Source organism: Ambystoma mexicanum, chromosome 5p (assembly GCF_040938575.1).
Source record: "Ambystoma mexicanum isolate Mex_15411 chromosome 5p, UKY_AmexF1_1, whole genome shotgun sequence".
Lineage (NCBI taxonomy): Eukaryota > Metazoa > Chordata > Amphibia > Caudata > Ambystomatidae > Ambystoma > Ambystoma mexicanum.
This window is the reverse complement of record NC_090930.1, coordinates 1102421841-1102435427: the sequence shown is the minus strand read 5'-3', so window position 1 is coordinate 1102435427 and position 13587 is coordinate 1102421841.

The following is a 13587-nucleotide window of genomic DNA, read 5'->3' as shown; positions in this document are numbered from 1 at the left end:
TGGGTTGATCCTGGTATTTGTATTCCTTGCGTGAACATTGCCGGCAACAGTATCCAGTTCCAATATTCACTCCCATACAAACTAAAGCAAGTTGAAGTGTTCGTTGAAGTCTTTAATCAAAGGGACAAAGGGAAAGTAGCACTCACGTGTGATCGAGTAATTCACATTTCACTTGAGTGAGGAGCAAATGTTACAAAGACCATTAATAATAATAATTTAACATTTATATAGCGCTACAAACCCTCAGGTATCTGAGCAATGCTTGTTATTACCCACAGTGGTTGGTGCTCATTTATCGACGTCGGAAGGATGAAAGGCTGAGTTTGGCCCTGCGCGGGATTTGAACCTGTGTCAGCAGGCTCTGCATAGATGTCAAAGCGAGCACTCTACTCGCTGTGCTATTAGACCAGCTATTGTTAGACCCTTACAGCTCATACATTAAATGAAGAAGTGATCACCTGTCTTCAATTATGTCGAATGCCATTGCGAAAGGCATTGTTGAAACTTTAATCTCTTTGAAACCTATTAAGGAGTCGTTGCAAGAACAATCACAACTCGTATAAGAAGACAAGTGGTTAAACATTGCATCACTGCATATACGACTGAAAAGAAAGAGTAAGCATTGCCCAAGCCAAGAGTATTTCCCTATTTGACACTGAAAGCAGTCTTTTTCAGAGCCAAGACCCAATCCTGTACATACTGTGAGGCCAGGAGAAGTATAATCTTGCTTAATACATCAATGTGCAAGCACTACCTGAAGCCAGGAGAGTGGCACTGAGGATTTGAGGTAATTTATTGGCTGACAGTTGGCAGAGAAAGTGAAGGCAAATTTGGAGAAGGGGAACTTGCTACTCATAAAGATTTTTGAAGTTGGCACATTCTATATTGCAAAAGACTGTGAGATAGAAGTGGGTCATAAAGGAAAACTTGGATTGTTACTGTGCAAACAGACCAGAGGGCAAAGAGGCTGCCCCTTTTGAAGAGGGAGATTCAGAGGAAGGGTGCCATGCCTACACAAAGGTGTTGAAGTACCATGAAGGGAGGCGTGGCAAATCTGTCTTGAGTCTAATACTACTGATCAAGTGGTGGTATATTTAATTGTCAGTGGGTGCAACCTTCCAGTGACCCGAGTAAAGTGGAATGCTCTGAGGCAAAGGAGAATGTCCTCATGGTAAATGATAATAGATGTGAAGTTGTTGAAGTGGATGTTTTTATAGCACCTGACAAATCTACCTATTGTGAAGTCCAATAGTGAAGCTGCGGTTGTAGCATAACGTACTGAAACTGTGGTTGTATCACAATTTGAACAGAAGAATAAGTACTGTTAACCAAGACTCATGTCTCACTAACCTTCTAGAAATTGTAAGTCTTTCGATCTATATCAAGTTGCTGGAAAGTGGTGAAAAGAAGCATTGTGGCTGAGAAAAACATTGATGCTATTCTGAAGAAGTGGAAAGTCCTTATTTCATCAGAAGGAGAACTTGTGTTGTTGGAACTGTGATTAAAACATCTTTACCTGGATATTGACTTTTCAAGAACTGAACGGATACTTTACTACCTATCTGGATGTCCTTATATTCTTTTGATGAACATTGAAGTTGAATACTCCTTGATTCCTGGGGAAGGGAGTTCACCCAGATTACTAAAGCGTTACCAATATAGTGTGAATGTCCTCTTGATGCTAATTGAATTGCCATATATTTTCCTTTGTATTTGAAACTTAAGGGCCATAATTCCTATGTTAGAATGTTTTCCCTTAGTTCTGTTGAGTAGGGAAACCCACAGTAAAGTAGGGAAAGTGAGGTATTTTGATATCATTTCTGTTCTAATAAAATGGCATATTTTGAACAAATATCAAACAGTTGACCACCTTGCATTGCTGACCCCTCACAGATGGGAGGGCACACCCTCATCCCCAACACGAGATGTGGTGGACTATGTACTTAGCCTTCGGTATAGAATGACAAAGTTCATGGAACAGTCTGCATATACTCTAAAGGACAGTCAGGAGCAGACAGTTTATTCTCCAGGCCAGTGGGTGTGTATCATGGAACCTGTCAAACCTAGTGTCCTTCAGAACAAGTGGACTGGGCTTTACTGTGTGCTGGAAAAAGTCAGTGAGGCAAATTATCTCATTGATGTGAAAGGACCTAAACAGATGTGCAGGGTCTTTCACGTCAACCAGCTAAAACCTCATTATAGCCGGGATGACTTGGTCATGGCGTTAGTAAATGATGGAGACACTGAGGAGGAAACTTGTCCCCTCCGAGACCACCTGTACACTGAATCCACAGATGGGCAGTTGAAGGCGTCCACTTTGCAAGCGACCTGTCAGAACAGAAACTGACAAACTGTCCCTGTTGACGGGGACAGTTTACCGGTCTGTTTTCGCTGACTCCAGCTCACGCAGATTGGTGCACCCATGATGTGAACACAGGAGACAGTAGGCCAGTGAAGAGCAGGATTCACTGGAAGTATGATAAGGTCAGGGACACCATCAAGGAGGACATTTCCAAGATGTTGTCCCTAGGAGTGATAGAACCATCCCACAGCTCCTGTGCTAGCCCAGTAGTACTGATCCCAAAAAAGACCAGTGGTGGGAAGGCTGATGTCTGCTTTTGTGTGGACTACAGGGGGCTCAATTCTGTTACAAAGACAGAGGCTCACACCATTCCTCGGGCAGATGAACACATTGACAAGCTTGGAACTCCAAGTTCATGGGTTCCTTTGAACTAATGGCAGGGTATTTTCAGGTCGATTTGACAGATTGAGCGAGAGAGAGGCCAGCATTCTCAACCCCAGAAGGACATTATCAGTTCACTGTGATGCCCTTTGGATTAAAGAATACCCCTGCCACTTTTTCAGAGGATGGTTAACCAGGTTTTGTCTGGACTGGAAAACATCAGTGTCACCTATTTAGACGACATTGCTGTGTTCAGCCACACCTGGGAGAATCACTTATCCCACCTGAAATAAGTGCTTCAGGCACTGCAGAATACAGATCTGACTATCAAGGCCACAAAGTGCCAGATAGCGCAGGGCACAGTGACTTACCTAGGCCACCTTGTCGGAGGAGGTAAGAAACAACCTCTGGAAGCTAAAGTACAGGATGTGAAGGAATGAGACATCCCCACCACACAGGCACATGTGAGAGCCTTTTAGATCTCACCAGGTACTACCAGCCATTCATCAAGGGGCACAGGACCATTGCCATGCCCCGGAATTATGTAGCTTCCAAAAAGATGCCAAAGAAGGTAACTTGGACCCTAGCCTGTCAAAACTCCGTTCAGGATTTGAAGGATGGACTGTGCAGGGCCTCAATTCTGAAAGTGTCTGACTGTAGTCAGGAGTTCATTATCCAGACATAGGCCTGTGACTTCGGGATTGGAGCAGGGTTTGCATAGCTGAACTCTCAAGGGGTAGATCAACCTGTCGCGTACATTAGCAGGAGATTGAATAAAAGGGAAAGGAACTGGGCCATCATTGAAAAAGAAGCTTACATCGTCATGTGGGCAGTGAATAAGCTGAAGTCCTACATTTTTGGGTCACACTTCACTATCCATACAGACCACCAACCTCTTAGGTGACTAATGGCCATGCAAGGTGAGATCCCTAAGCTTTTGCATTGGTCATATCCCTACAGGGATTAGATATGGACATCCACCACAAGCCAGAATCCCAGCATGGAAATGCGAATAGCCTAAGCCGGTACTTTCACCTAGATGACGAACCAGACCCTCAGGAGGGTGGTGGTTCACATGTTGAGGTTGGGGGGCATGTGAATAATTTAACCATCCACATGGCGGGCATGCACTCACCGGGGATTTTTGAAATGTTTAGTTAAATGGAATTATGGTAGACCAACCTCAGGAAAATGTGTGGGGCTCATCCACATATATTTTCCTATGCACACATGACAAATGCATATACCTGTGTACTTTCGGTGGACACAGCCTACACGCCTAATCTGCCCGGTCATATTTAGCTGGAATGTGACTGCCAGGAGTACACTGTGTCATCCTCAGGAAGGGGGAGGACCAGACTTCCCCCTACCATGGCAAGCCTGATTAACCAACAAAGGCTCCACAGATCCACCCTGCTCTTTTGTTAGGCCCTGCAGCTGATGGCAGTGATTAACACACCAATTAGAGGGTACTACAAGCAGGTCCACATGGGGCATGGCTGCAGAGGTTAACAATGGAGACAGGAAATCTCCTTTCATATGTAACGGTGTCAACCTGAAGCCAGCTCCCACACTCAATATCAATGACAGTGAGCTGTCATGTCTGGAATTGTGTATTTACAGTAGGCCACCCCAGTAGGGGGACCCCCTTCATAAGGTACGAGAATGTGATTTGCAGGAGCCAGAGAGTCTGGTCTCATCACAGCCTCAAGGGAGACCTGCCACTTTAATCAGGAACCACAGAGAGATCCATAAACCAGAGTGACTCTTTGATCAACAACAGACAGGAAGATGGGTGGGACTTAGTTTCACACTTTTTCACCCCTTTACCTTTCCTGTTGCAAAACACTTTGGTCATGATCGCATGTATACAGGAGATTGTTTGTGGGGACCCCAGGTTTGGTTCATTAAGGTAGGCTTAGCCTACACCAACCACTGTGGCCCGCTTGACTTTCAAAGAGGGCTGAGCCCCTCTTTAGGCAGATCATCTAACGACTTAACCAGAAGTAACAAAGAAGAACTCAACCTTTGACTCCTGCTGAAGGTACAGTCTGTCTTACATCTTCCGCCAGTGAAGGAAGGCCAGGATTTCCAAAGAGGGAAGCAAGATCCCTCCCCTAAACATCTCCCAGGGAAAATGGAGAGGAATGTCCTGCCTCTCCAGAACCAGTACCGAGCCAGCACATAGCCTGTCATGCTAGGCTCTGCAGCAAGCTTCCTAGGGCGGAAGTGCCAGAAGGTCGCAGAACCTAAAACCAAGGACAAGGCAGCTGCCTGCAACACACTCCTCAGCTTTGGGCCGTCCACCTTAGAGGACGACACAAGCCCATTGAAGAAGCTGGGAGAAGTGCCTCAATGAGCATTTACAGAGGACCGCCTTCAATGACATTTTTGAGCCACCCGAGTTCCTCGAACTGCAATGGATGGCAATGCTGACCGTTGAAAAGCTGTTGTCACTTAAAGACATCCGAGACATATCGACCAGTGCTTCAAAACCACCAATCAGCACTGAGACAATGATTCCAGACCCTGAGCTGCTGTATAGGCCTGCCTTCAGCCGTTCGTCCAGCTTCACTCACCGAACTGTCTTGCCACCTGATACCCCCAGCTGACTCACATCTTGAACTCTGTCACAGAAACCTGCAAAGCGCCCTGAAGCTGACTAGACAGTGTTGAGCACCAAGAACCTCTACAGCACAAAGTTCATTGTGGTTCTGTCTGCCTGCTCCTTCTCTGAAGGCCCCTATAGACATATTAAGACCCATTTATCTCTTTGTACTAAAGCCAAGAAACCCCAAACTGTTGTGGTTATTAACCATACCAACTACCCTTCTGTCAATTTCCAGAGTGCATCTCTTTTCCTTCTTTGAAACTGTCTGTCCTCTGCATTCCTTAACAGGGTGGGTTGTATTTCGTAGTGTTGCTAGAACTGCCTGTTCTGACAAAAAAAGTAGATATTGTAGATACAACCTTGACTGGACAGTCCCTTTTATGATTGTGTAATATTAATATTTTCGCTGTGTTGCAACTAACCAATGACACACAACCTTTCTGAGATATGCCTGCCATTCCGTCCACGTTACAAAAATTGGACATGGATGTTTATTATTTGCTTGTTATCCCAATCTGTTTGGATCCCTTCTGGTGTATTAGAGGTGTGGGGCTTACGGTTTAGAAACCGATCTTCACCCCTGGACCAATGGTATCCCTGAAGTTGATTCGTCAAAATGGTGAAGAGTAAATCTGAATGTGCAAGTGCATCAATAAACCAGTGAAAGAATTCCCAAAGCCATAGGAGGGTGAGAAAAAAGACTGTGTGCCATAGTACACTTTCACAGCTGTAAAGGTGACCCATAAAGATATCCATTCAGCCATCTCTACAGAAGCTGCTCAGTGCTAAGCAGGCAAATGGCATCCCTGCTGGGTTTATCACGTGTCTTTGATGACATTCTGCTGCACGCTCAGTACTACCACGAGAACCAACCTCAAAGTATGTCACACAATGTATAACTGTAACGCTTATAAATAATCTTTACATTAATTATATTTTAAATTCAATGTAGGACTTTTACTGTGAAACAGTACTTCAAACGACAGCATAGCCTTAACCACACACACAAAGGTAATATTGCGCTGGAATGCTCGATCCATGGCTCAATTATACTCTTGGAGTCTTGGGTATTTTGAACAATTGCACAAACAGCAATGATGTAAACCGTATGTACCAATTAATTTGTTATAGAAGGTGCCTGCATTTGGCAGCTACGAGGAATGCTGTTGCTTCCCACACATGAATGTTCAGTGTCACCCTTATCCATTACTCCACCATGAGAATGCACAGCCAAAGTTTCCAAGAACCTTCTCCAACTTTCTTTACTCTCCTGAGGTGTTTATGCCCAGGCAGAGTTTACACATTTCACTTGTGATTTTGCCAAAGTATTGGAGGTGCATCGGCTGCAGCAGGTAACCTGCCTTATTTCCATTTTGCCACCTGCTAACACCAAAGCTGTAACCATGAGAAGGGTGTTGAGTTCTTTTTATTCAACATTTTTTTAAGATGTGCATGCACCACTAAACATATTTTATATGTAAAATGTACTATTTGACAAGAGAGGATGTAGAAATGTAGTTATGTTACATTAATATTACAGACCACTCCAGGTGCTTCTCATAGAGTGACAGCAGGCAATTTGTGAGAGAAACCAGATATTAGCATTGAAACCAACATTCCACATTCCAACCTTCTCTCACTTGTGACCAGTTGGCAGACAGCTTATGTTCTTATCACTTCCTCTAAAAGAACGTTTTCGGGCCTAACTAAAAGTAGACAATTAGCTGTAACAATTACCTCTAATGCACTCAACTGTAGAACACATTGGGCCTCATTACACGGATGGCGGTAAGGGTTTACCGGTACCGGTAAGGGTACCTGTGCCGGTAAACCCTTACCTCCTTACTACGAGGTCCCTTTGTGGGTCCCTACCTTAACGGCTGGTTTTACCAGCCGTTAAGGACGGTACCTGCAAAGGGACCTTGGAGGTAATTACGGTACCGCAATTTGCGGTACCGTAATTACCGCCTTCCCCATTCCCATTGAGCCCTATGGGGGCGAAAATGGGAATGAGGAAGTGCCATGGTGAATGGGGAATTACCGCCCTCACACACCTTGGAATAGGGCGGTAATTCCGCCATTCACCGTGGCAGACTCGGTAAAATAAGCACCCTGCTGCAAAAGCATATTCTTTCAATGCATTTTTGCACCAGAACAATGTTTCCACTAGTGCTGATAAAGTGCGAAATTGCGCTTGCCACAGTGCAATGTTTCTGTATTATCACCCCAGAACTGGAAGTATTCCCTGTGCAGCAAACACTATGGTCCTCATGTTCTTAAAAGGTGTAAATGACACAAAAGCGACTGTCACGTTTTCACTTCTCTGCGGTGTGGTCCTCTCTGTGCAATTTATCTCATTGCTCTATAAACTTGAAAAAGCGTTTTACCCTGTTACAAGAAGTTAACATGCTTTTGTTGCAGTGTACAAAGTGTGAATGCCTTCCCCAATGTATGCTTGTGGGGACATTTGCAATGGATCCCAATGGGTATTGCCCGGTTTGAGACTTTAGTGTCAACTTTAGCAGCTGCTAAAAGCAAGTAAGAAGCAAACTTCCCAAGTACTTGTCCCATCACAGGGCACTGCCAGCAAATGCTGGGTACTCATTCCTTTGACAGGAATCACCATCAAATGCCATGGTACTTTCTCCTCAGCCAGGAATTGACTCGAAATAGCCAATTCCTTGCTCCATTTCCAAGGACCAGAATTGTATGCCCAGATATTCACCCATTGCTGGTGATTGCAATAAAATGGCTAGTATTCATCAGATAGCTGGGCATCACCAGTAAATGTCTAGGTACTTGCGGCATTGCCAAGGATTTCCATCAATTTCCAGATATGTGAGTCATAGGCAAGTATTGTCTTCCCATCTACTGATCAACGGTACTAGTTCCAGTGCCGAGGCATGCTATACATTGTACAGGAACATGTCCCATTGCCAGGGACTCCCATCAACTGCTCAAGCACTACCAGGACAGTGCCATTACATGCCAAGTTAAATGTCTCATTTCCAATTATTGTCCTCGAGTGCAAATCTACATGACCCATTGTTAAGATTTCCATCAAGCTCTAAGGTGCTTTTCCCATTGTCTGCCATTGCCAGCAAATAATGAGATATTTGCCTCAAAGACAGAAATTACTATCAAATACCAATGTACCTGCCACTTTGCCAACAATTGGCATGTAAAGGTCAGGTAAACACCCATTGCCAATATTTGCTATGTAATGCCCAAGTAACCCATTGTAGGGATTGCTATGAAATGCTGAATGCTGAATTATTTAACCTTTTCCTGGAGATCACAATTAAATACCCAGGTACTTTTCCATTGCTAAAGTTTGCCAACACATGTCCAGGTACACATCCTGTTAACCGGCAATGTGTTCAAATGCCCAGATATTTGCATCATTGCAAGTCATTGTCAGCAAATGTTGGGTAAATGCTCCTTTTACAGGGATCACCATCAAATGCCTAGATGTTTGCCTGGCCAGGAATTCTCATACAGTACCCAGGTGTTAACCCCATTGCCAAGGATAGTAAATATGTGCCAATCTTTTAGAGACTGACATGGAATGCCTAGATATTCACACCATAACCATGGATTGCCATCAAACAAAGATGGCTGCAGTTATATGAGGAGGTTCAACAGCTCGGAAACAAGGTAAAACCATCTTTAAATCTCTCAATTATCCTGACATCCAGCTCAGGGACGTCATTTGGGGGTCCTATGGGGCCACAGTTGCAACTCCTAAAACTCCCTTGTGACCCAATTTAAAAAAACGGGTGTTCCTGGTGTAGAAGGCCCTCCCGTGGCTCGGAGGGGGTCCCGCCACACCAGGTCTGGTGGGTACCCAGCCAAGTCCTCACCCATCAGGGTGAAGGCTGGGCCGGGAAGGCACTCAGTAGGGGTTGGAGCTGACCGTGACCTGTGGCACATGTCACACGCCACGTTCAGCTCCAACCCCTTATCCCTTGGTTTCCTTGCAGCTCACATACAGGAACCAGGAAGCTTTTGCAGCTTCCTGGTTCCTGTCTGTGAGCAGCACAAAGGAGCTGAGGTGGCCTGGAAGGACGGACCGAAGCTGCAAGAAAAAGGTAAGGCTTTTTTTTGTAATGTGATGTGTGTTTTGCATGAGTGAAGTGCGTGTCAGATGTATGTATGTGTATGGTGAGTGAATGAGAAGTGATTTAATTTGTGTTTTTGAATGTTTTGGATGGGTGGGTGGTTGTGTGTCTGTGTAGAGAATCCAATGAGTGGATTAAGAGAAGGTGTGAGTGACTGGTGGGTGAATGAGAAGTGTTGTGTGTTTTTTAATGTTCTTTGTCTGCCTGTGCACTGAGCATGTAATGAGTGGATGTAAGAGAAAGTGTGAGTGACTGGTGGGTGAATGAAAAGTGATGTGATGTGTGTTTTTGAATGTTTTGGGTGAGTGTGTGTGTGCCTGTGTAGACAATGTAATGGGTGGTTGTATGAGCAGGTGTGAGTGACTCTTGGGTGGGTGAATGAGAAGTGATGTGTGTTTTTTAGTGTTTTTGTGTGCCTATGTAGTGAATGCAATGAGTTTATGTAAGAGAAGGTGTGAGTGACTGGTGGGTGAATGAGAAGTACTGTGATGATGTGATGTGTGATTCTGAATGTTCTGGGTCGGTGGGTGTGTGCCTGTGTAGAGAATGCAATGAGTGGATGGATAAGAAGGTGTGAGTGACTGGTGGGTGAATGAGAAGTGATATATTGTGTGTTTTTGAATGTTGGATGGGTGGGTGCCTGTGCAGAGAATGTAATGAGTGGATGCAAGAGAAAGCATGAGTGACTGGTGGGTGAATGAGAAGTGATGTGTGTTTTTGAATGTTATGGGTGGGTGGGTGGGTGGGTGTGTGCCAGTGTATATAATGCAATGAATGGATGTAATAGAAGTTGTGAGAGTCTGGTGGGTAAATGAGTATGAATGGGATGGTGTGTTTTTGAATGTTCTTGGTGGGTGGGTTGGTCGGTGGGTGTGTGTAGCGCCTGTGTAGAAAATGCAATATGTGTAGGTAAGAAAAGGTGTATAATTGAGTGACTGGTGGGTGAATGAGTATGAATGTTTTTGACTGTTCTGGGTGGGTGGGTGTTTTCCTGTATTGAGAATGCAATGAGTGCATGTAAGAGAAGGTGTGAGTGAGTGACTGGTGGGTGAATGGGCATACATGTGGTAGTGTTTGTTTGAATGTCCTGGGTGGGGCTTGGTGTGTGCCTGTTTGGTGAATACAGTGTGAGCCAGTGCGAGAGGAGATGTATGGGTGAGTGACCGCTGGGTGAAAAGCGATGCATGTGTGTGTAAGGCCCTGGGAGACTGGAGATAACTGGAGCATTTTTGCCACATCTTTTATTGACTTTGCATGTTTTACTGGTATTTTTGGGCAAATGCAAGTTCATGTGTGCCATTCACTGGCTAGACTTGTTTTTGGTGCAGTCAGTCTAGCCATTGTTTACTGTGGCATAACATTTATTACTTGGCATCTTTAAAAAAGCAAGCGTGATAAGCAGTGTTACCTCCCTGGACTGATGTGTTGGCGTATCAACCTCTATATTCTTCACTGTAGCATGACTTTTTATTAACTGAACATCTATGAAGAATCAAGCAAGATAAGTGTTCTTATGGGTCTAGACTGGCTTACATTGGAACCAGTTTGGACAGGTTTTCCTATTGTGACATGGCACTTTTAATGGCCAAGCCAACGGGAGTATGTACATGGCACTTGCCTATAGGAGCACTGACCTATATTGGCAGAGCCAATTTTGTGCTCAGGGCCAGTAATGATACTATAGAAAAACGTCTTATAGCGAACATAAGTATGGCCTTATATGGGAATACTAGCATATGTTGGTGGAGACAGCCTGGAAATGTATGGGCACAGACAGCATACAAATGTTTTGTATACTGGCACATATTGCAGGGACCGGCATGATAATGCATTGGAAAATGCCCTGTGCACATTTTGTGACTTGCATCTATTAAACTTTTTTTCATGATTTACCCCACACCCTACACAACCGATTGTTGGCCTTTAACCCAAATTTTCACAGAAAGTGTGCTTTTTAATGCACCATTTTAACCCATTATTCAAAACATTCACTCTGGGGAGGGTGAAGAATCCCCCTGCCCTCCCCACCCCCAACCCATTTTCGGTAGTGTGGGCTCCCTCGCTATGCTCAGTCGCAATCACATACTTGTGGCAAATATTTACACCCCCCAAATAAACAACTCATCAGCCACCACTGGTGGCTGGCATATTTGTGGAACAGGCACTGCCCCCTTCTCTCTATGTTACGTTAAATATGTAAGCTTTGATTGAAAAACATATTTACTTCTTCCAATTGCAGAAGTGCATGCCCCTGCAGCGGCATAATCATCATGGACATTCTGCACACGTAGCGGTCCCGACTGGCCCGGGGTGTGGCGTGCCCTGTGCTTTGTTAAGGAGTTAAGGAGCTTGGAGTGGTGGGGGGGGCACATGGCTCTCAGGGAAGCTGCCAAATTGTGTGCTACATCATTGGGCACAACTTGGTCTGACAAAGGGGTATTGTGCACCGCGCGCCTTGAAGTCTGCCAGTGAGTCCCCGGGTGAGAAGCAACTCGCGGTTGTTTTCAATTTTAAATAACTGTGCGATGCTATGAATTTATGTGTGTAGCAATGATATGACATAGAATGGTGTTTTTCTTTTAAAAAATCCTCTGGCACTCAGTATTACGCTTAGATAATAAAAACTATGAGGGGTGGTATTGGATATATTGAAAGAATCTTTCCCAGGTATTGTACTCCAGCAAAGATAACGTTATCAGGTGCACTCCCCTCTGTGCATGCAGTCCAGTGTAATAGGTTTCTTCTATCGTAGTGGTAGCTGAATCAAATATACATTTATAACCAGGGAAATTTGGTGATACTAAATCCTGGGCAATGATTTAATTTTCAGGCCTTGCTCTTGCTGCATTTTGTCTCCTGGTTAAACAACAGCTCACGCCTCCAAAGGGCAGTACTTTTTTGGCTTGTTTAACACAGCAACGCCACAGGTAACACATACTTCTGTGTCCATTGATCTAGAGATCTTTCATACACTAGCTGTAGACTGCATTTTCAGATTTTGGTTACCTTGTTAGAAATACTGCATTATGTATGTTTTACATATAGACCCCACTTCGAATCTGGAAATGGCATTCCCCAAATGTGTAATCGTGGACAAATCATACCTCTCTCTGTGCTTCGGTTCTTATATCTGACTGAAATGAGTGCATCTGGAAACATAGGTGCTAGATGCATTTAAAAAATCTGAAGGTCATTTGTCATCACTTCCTGTCATGTCACTTGGGGAGGGGTCAAGTTACATCTCTTCCTGTGATGTAATTAGGGTTCAAGGGATGTGTGATGTCACTTCTGCTACCCCTGGCATTTTGGTGAAATGACGTCCCTGATCCACCACTGGGTTGTTATTTTCCCTGCCTATCGCGTACACAATGGAATCTTATGTTTGCCGTTTTACAGAGTTTAAAGGGTTGCCTTTGTTGTGCTAATTTGAAAAAACACTGTGTGATGGCTATTTCTTGCTTGCCGAGCTCTAGAGGGGGATGAACTATTCGGATCTGGAAGTAGCGAATGTGGGAGGAGCAGAGAGTCCCAGGGGAGATGGGATATGGCTTCATGTATGGTGGTTGGACTTTTGTGAACTGGCCCCATTCACCGTGAACAAGTGACTCTCAGGTTTAGTCTAGAGCTGGGTTGTTAGCGATGGTGATTCACGGCACGTAGGAGCTGAGACAGGATTAGACAGGAGAGTGACTGCACTTCACGAGGGATACCCTGTGGAAAATAAAGACGTTTAGTAAATGGTTGGGTCAGTTTATTAATCTATGAAGAGAGTCATGGTGAGGTCGATGAACACGGCCGGGGTCATGTGTCTGGCTTTGCCAAAGTAGTGAGGTAATTATTTCAGACAGGTCAATACCCATTGATCAACAGGGATAACCCGGTGACCAATGGGACTAGAGATGGTAGGGGCAGGGAGAACAGGAGGGGGTGATTGAGAAGTAAGACACAGCCGGGAGTGGGAGTGGGGGCGGTAGTCAGAAACCACTAAATTACGTATACACTGGCAGGAGCAAATAGCCTTGTGACCTATTTTCTCAACTAGGTGGATTCTTTGTTGTTAAATATAGTTGAATCTATAGTTGAATCTGTGGGTGGGGGCGGGGATTGGGATTGGATAGCCTGCACCCCCTAGCCTCTCCCTGGTCTCAGTCTCTACTGCAGATGGGCATTTG